General features: G+C 42.2%; 1 pseudogene; it reads right to left on the bottom strand.

The window, feature by feature from the left end:
- Nucleotides 1–3993: 3993 nt before the first annotated feature.
- Nucleotides 3994–5393, bottom strand: LOC101438513 (aurora kinase A-like; annotated as a pseudogene).
- Between the last annotated feature and the right edge of the window lie 666 nt (nt 5394–6059).

The following is a 6059-nucleotide window of genomic DNA, read 5'->3' as shown; positions in this document are numbered from 1 at the left end:
CTCCAGGCTTTTAATCAAATTTAATCGTGCCTGGGGGTTTTATTAAAACTATATCTCCCTTTTTCTCCTCAAGTGTAACACCCACACCTTGTGCTGGTTGTTGTTGGGAGCTTTTAGGTGGCGATCTTTTGCAGGGGTGGAAGGGATAGATAGTATGGAACTCACTGAGCCTCTTTTGGGGGAGGAAGCAGGAGATGGGAGTGTCCCTTTGACTTAAAGCCAAATGCTGCTCATGGAATGACCTTGCTCGGGTGTCATTTAGAATAATTTCTGTGAGACAATGACAGAAACCTTACCTCTTTGGTAAGACTGACTTGTCTCAGGGTGGGGGGGTAAAGTAAAGAAAGAATTGGACAGAGGGTATAGGATGGCTCCTTCTGAGAACTTGGAAGCATCAAGTGTCCCTTCCTCATTTTGAATTGAGCTAGAACATGGAGCCTTCAAAAAATGGGATAGGCTGAGGTTGGAACTAGTAGTGGAAATATGCTTAGCTTTAATTTGGATTGATCAGCTCTTAATAGTGTTAAGTGGCATAACCTTGTAAATATGATACTAAAACTTGTATTTATCTTTAATGGACCTCTGGCTGGATTGTGGGGTTTGGTTGGGTTCATAGCCAGTTTATTATTCTAAAGTTGAATTCATTCTAATGCTTGACTCTGCTCCCTCCTTACCTTGTCCAGTGGAGCCCTAATTCTAAAGGTCAGGAGGCCATCTACTTGGATCCCGACACTAATTAAGAACAGGCTATAAGGGAAGATTGTCAATATTTTGTGTGGGAAAGAAAGCCACTGTCGTTTTGTCTTTGCACTTTGAATGCTGAAATCTTCCCACGGAACAGATCCACATCTAGATAAATGTGAGCTTTTTTTCCCCTATTAAAATTTTCAGTGTCTATAAAAATGGTTTTTTCTATAGAATGTTACTGGTCCATCCTGACCCCTGTCTGTAGAAACACGTATTTGGAATAATATTTGGGAGAAAGTAAACAGCTTTTTCAAAATGAACATGAGGTTGATTTTCTGGTCCTAGGAAAGTAACTTTCAATGCCTCTTAGAAAATATTTTCCTTCAAAAAGTGTGTTGAGGGAAACGGACTTTGGCCCAGTGGTTAGGGCGTCCGTCTACCATATGGGAGGTCCGCCGTTCAAACCCCGGGCCTCCTTGACCCGTGTGGAGCTGGCCATGCGCAGTGCCAATGCGCGCAAGGAGTGCCGTGCCACGCAAGGGTGTCCCCCGCGTGGGGGAGCCCCACGCGCAAGGAGTGCGCCCGTGAGGAAAGCCGCCCAGCGTGAAAAGAAAGAGCAGCCTGCCCAGGAATGGCGCCGCCCACACTTCCCGTGCCGCTGACGACAACAGAAGCGGACAAAGAAACAAGACGCAGCAAACAGACACCAAGAACAGACAACCAGGGGAGGGGGGTGGAATTAAATAAATAAATAAATCTTTAAAAAAATAAAAAAATAAAATAAATAAAAAAAATAAAAAAAAAGAGATATTTGCACACCGATTTCATAGAGGCATTATTCAAAATTGCTAAAAGGTGGAAGCAGCCCAAGTGTCTTATTAACAGATGACTAGATAAGGAAATGTGGTATACACATTCGCTGTAATATTATCCAGACATGAAGAGGAAAAGGTTCTGATACCTGTGACATAGATGAAGCTTGAGGATCTCATGCTGAGTGAAATTAGTTAGACACAAAAGGAAAAATATTGTGTGATCTCACTGATATGAGAGAAGTAGAGTGAGCAAATTCATAGATTCAGAAACTAGAACACAGATTACTAGGGGTAGGTGAGGGCTAGAGAAGGAGGTGTTTAAGCTTAATTGACACAGAATTTCTGTTGGGGGTGATGAAAAAGTGGTAATGGATGATGGTGATAGTTACACAACATTTTGAATGTAATTAACCTCACTGAAGCACATCATTAAATGTGGTTAAAGGGGGAAATTGTAGGTTGTATATATGCTACTAAATAAAAATTTTAAAAATGAATAAAATCATTCATATTTGCTATTCAATGTTAATCTGTCTCATTTAATAGAGAGAAACATATATATATATTTGTTGATAAAAAATCCTACTAATATGTTACTTTAATTTATTACTTTCACCTAATGAATTGAAATCAAACTCCAAAATACTGAATCATTTCCTGATTGCAGAGGAATTTTTATGCTTTTGGTTTATAAATGAAAATGCTGTGTCCCTCAGGATTATTTTTACTGGTGGGAATTAAGGCAGTGGCATTTAAAAGAGGTTTAAAAAGGACCCCAATTAATAGGGCTTTCTCTTTGTGAATATTTATAATCTCCTGTTTGTACTTTGGTGTATGTGAGGAAATTTTCTCGGTTAAAATCTCAGCCGAAGCATTTCAGTAGAATTTAATATCTGGATAAAAGTATATTTACTGTGACCTCTTTGCAGAATGCTAATATTTTACTACTTAATAACTTTGGGTACCATCTCTTTAAAATATTTTGTGTTCAAAACTAGGAAAAAAACCACAAAGTGATTTAGCCCGCTGATTTCTTAATTCCCTCAATTTCTTTTAAGTTATAAAATAGTTTTTGGTCCACTTCATTTGATAACAACAAGGAAGTTTTAAAACTAAAGAATCTTGTTTATTTCATGTATGAGTTTTGTGGTTTTTTTGTCTTTATTTTTTTAATGTTACATTAAAAAAGTATGAGGTCCCCATATACCCTCCACCCCCCTTACCCCACTCCTCCCCCCATAACAACAACCTCCTCCATCATCATGAGGCATTCATTGCACTTGGTGAATACATCTCTGAGCACCGCTGCACCTCATGGTCAATGGTCCACACCATAGCCCACACTCTCCCACAGTCCACCCAGTGGGCCATGGGAGGACATACAATGTCCAGTAACTGTCCCTGCAGCACCACCCAGGACAACTCCAAGTCCTGAAAATGCCCCCACATCTCATCTCTTCCTCCCACTCCCTACCCCCAGCAGCCACCATGGCCACTTTCTCCACACCAATGCCACATTTTCTTCGATTACTAATCACAATAGTTCATGAATAGAATATCAGTAAGTCCACTCTAATCCATACTCTATTCCTCCATCCTGTGGACCCTAGAATGGCCATGTCCACTCCACATCTATACCAAGAGGGGGCTTAGATTCCACATGGATGCTGGATGCACTCCTCCTGCTTTCAGTTGTAGGCACTCTTGGCTCCCTGGTGTAGTGGTTGACCTTCTTCAGCTCCATGTTAGCTGAGTGGAGCTAACATGGTTAGAGTGTAGGAGCTGCAAGTCTATTGAGGCCCAGGGCCTGGCTATCACATGATATATAAATGAATACGAATTTAAAAGATGGAAAAGTTAGAGCAGAAGAACAAATTGATTCTTTAAAAGATTGATTTCATGCTTCTTTTTGTTCTGTGCAAAATTCTTTATTTTAAATGTAAATAAAGAAACACGTATTCATTCTAAGAGCTTTGCTAGGTTTGGTCCCTACGTAAACGACCCTCACCCTCAGGTACTTGGAAGATTATTGCACAGCCCTTTAACTGATCAAGTCGGGACGCCGTCACTGCCACAACCAGTCTCGGTGTTTCTTCCACAAGATTCCTCACCCTGCGTGGGCTGGGGGGGCAGCTGCAGTTGAGCCCTGCCATGAGGCTGTGTGAAATTAGCACGATTCTCACAGCTGTTTTCACTCCAGAGTAGCATGTTTAGTGAAGGGGAGCTTTCTGAATAGAAATAGTAGAAGCTTCTGCCTACTCAGGAAAAGAGGTAAGATTTTTTCTGGAGGCTCTAGATGAATGCAGGCAGCTGATTAAATTTCAGTAGGATTTTCCTCCCAGATTATAAAGCAGCCCCCCTCTAGCTCAAAGAATTCTCCCCATGCAGTCTTAAGATTGTTGGCTTGTTGATTCTCTGCCTTTTTGGCTACTTAGTAGTTTTGATGATTTAGCTGTGATCCGGGGGGCGTTCAAGTACTTCTTTTAGTACTTCACCTTGGATTATGCTTCAGCAGTTCTGAAATAAGGTTCCTGGCCCCCTCTGTTACAAAGCCAGGAAATGTAAAATTTACCCTTGATATTCTGCGGTAGGTCTCTTGGTATGTGTTTGCCTCGGAAGGAGGTTTCCCAACTAAAAATTCAGAGCAGGGAACTCCCAGGGTCCAGAGATCCACCTTCTCATCATGCATTCGGCCTTCCATCATCTCAGGAGGCAAGGAGTCAAGGTTTCACAGAAAGTGGTTGTCCTGGAGGGTGGGGCATGTACCAACCACTCAAAATCTGCAATCGTAAACTCTCCACCTGACGTGAGGAGTGGTTCTCTGACTTGATGTTTCTATGAATAACTTTCTTTGAATGACAGTGCACCTGCCAATTCTGTGCTATAAGAAGCAGTTCCCTGTTCATTAAATTTGGAAAGCTTCTGAAGTTCTCTATAGACTGCTCCAAGAGGTGCATATTCTAGAATTAGGTAAACTCTGGCAGCATCATGGAAATAACCATATTGTCTGAGAATATTAGGATGCCTAAGGTGGCACTGTATATCTAGTTCTTTGCTCACTGGATGCTCAAGTCCTGCTTTCTCCAGCTGAGCTTTTTTATTTTTTTAAAGATTTATTTTATTTATTTCTCTCCCCTTCCCCTCCCCCAATCGTCTCTGCTCTCTGTGTCCATTCTCTGTGTGTTCTTCAGTGTCTGCTTGTTTTGTCAGGTGGCACTGGAGATCTGTGTTTCTTTTTGTTGGATCATCTTGCTGCATCAGTTCTCCGTGTGTGCGGCACCACTCCTGGGTGGGCTGCACTTTTCTCGCATGGGGCAGCTCTCCTTGTGGGGCTCACTCCTTGTGTGTAGGGCTTCCCTATGCAGGGACACCTCTGTGTGGCACAGCACTCCTTGCATGCGGTAGCACTGCACGTGGGCCAGCTCACCACACGGGTCAGGAGGCCCTGGGTATTGAACCCTGGACCCTCCATCTGGTAGGCAGATGCTCTATTATTTGAGCCGCATACACTTCCCTCCAGCTGAGCTTTAATTAATAATTTAAGAGCCAGGATAAAGTTGCTGTTTTTCTCTTGCCAAATAATTATGACCAAATTTTCCTTTACCCAGAGGATAACCAATTTCAAAACGCTCCAAAGCCCATCACCTTTTGGGTTTTCTTCTTTCGATTTTGATTCCAGTTCCTTTCCAGGATCACTTCCAGATGCTGGTGGTTGGGACTGCTCCGTCTCCTGGGTGTTATTGAGTGGCTTGGAGACAGGTTGAGACACAGGGGTTCCTGCAAGTGCTTCTGAATCGCAACTGGTTCACGGTTGAGGCAAGCTTTTGTGCTCGTTCAGGGATGTGCTGGGAGGTGTTTGAAGGATACTGCGCCTGCCCACTACTTGCACATTGTGGATTCTGAGAAGGCAATTGTGGGATCACTGGAATGTGTTTTTGACCATCACCATGTCCTCCTGAGAGTCCCTATTTTTTGCTTTTTAATTAGAAAACTAATACCCCCCAAAAAACACTTAGCACATTGAAAAGAAGTGCATGCTACCCTGAAGCAGAAGACAACATGAGTAATCTCTTTCTAAAAAGGGTTGTATTCTTTCTCTCACTTCTTTCTTATTTTTTTCCTGAAAATTCCATGAGATTCTCTAATTGTAGAAAAGACAACTGTCTTTTTAAAAATCCCTATATTTCTTGGGTGTTCTTCCCCCTCTTTATCATCTACTGTTTGGTTCTCTCTAGGTTCACTATCTTTTTCAATCCTAGATTCTTTTCATTACAGAGAATTTATATTACAAATTACCTGCTTGTCTGAGGCCACATAGGAAAACCACTTGTCAGGGTCTTATTCATGTAGTCTCTCCCATATTTATGAATAGCTTGTTCAGGAATAGCTGATATCCACTCTAGTTCCATGAGGTAACATATTCAAAACTTAAATAAGGGAGCAGATTTGGTTCAACTGATAGAGCGTCCACCTACCACATGGGAGGTCCAGGGGTCAAACTCAGGGCTTCCTGACCCAGGTGGAGAGGTGGTCCACGTGCAGCGCTGATGCAGGCAA

The sequence above is a fragment of the Dasypus novemcinctus genome, chromosome 5 (assembly GCF_030445035.2).
Source record: "Dasypus novemcinctus isolate mDasNov1 chromosome 5, mDasNov1.1.hap2, whole genome shotgun sequence".
NCBI classification, from domain to species: domain Eukaryota; kingdom Metazoa; phylum Chordata; class Mammalia; order Cingulata; family Dasypodidae; genus Dasypus; species Dasypus novemcinctus.
The sequence above is the reverse complement of the archived record's forward strand: the minus strand, read 5'-3'. Positions and strand labels throughout refer to the sequence as shown.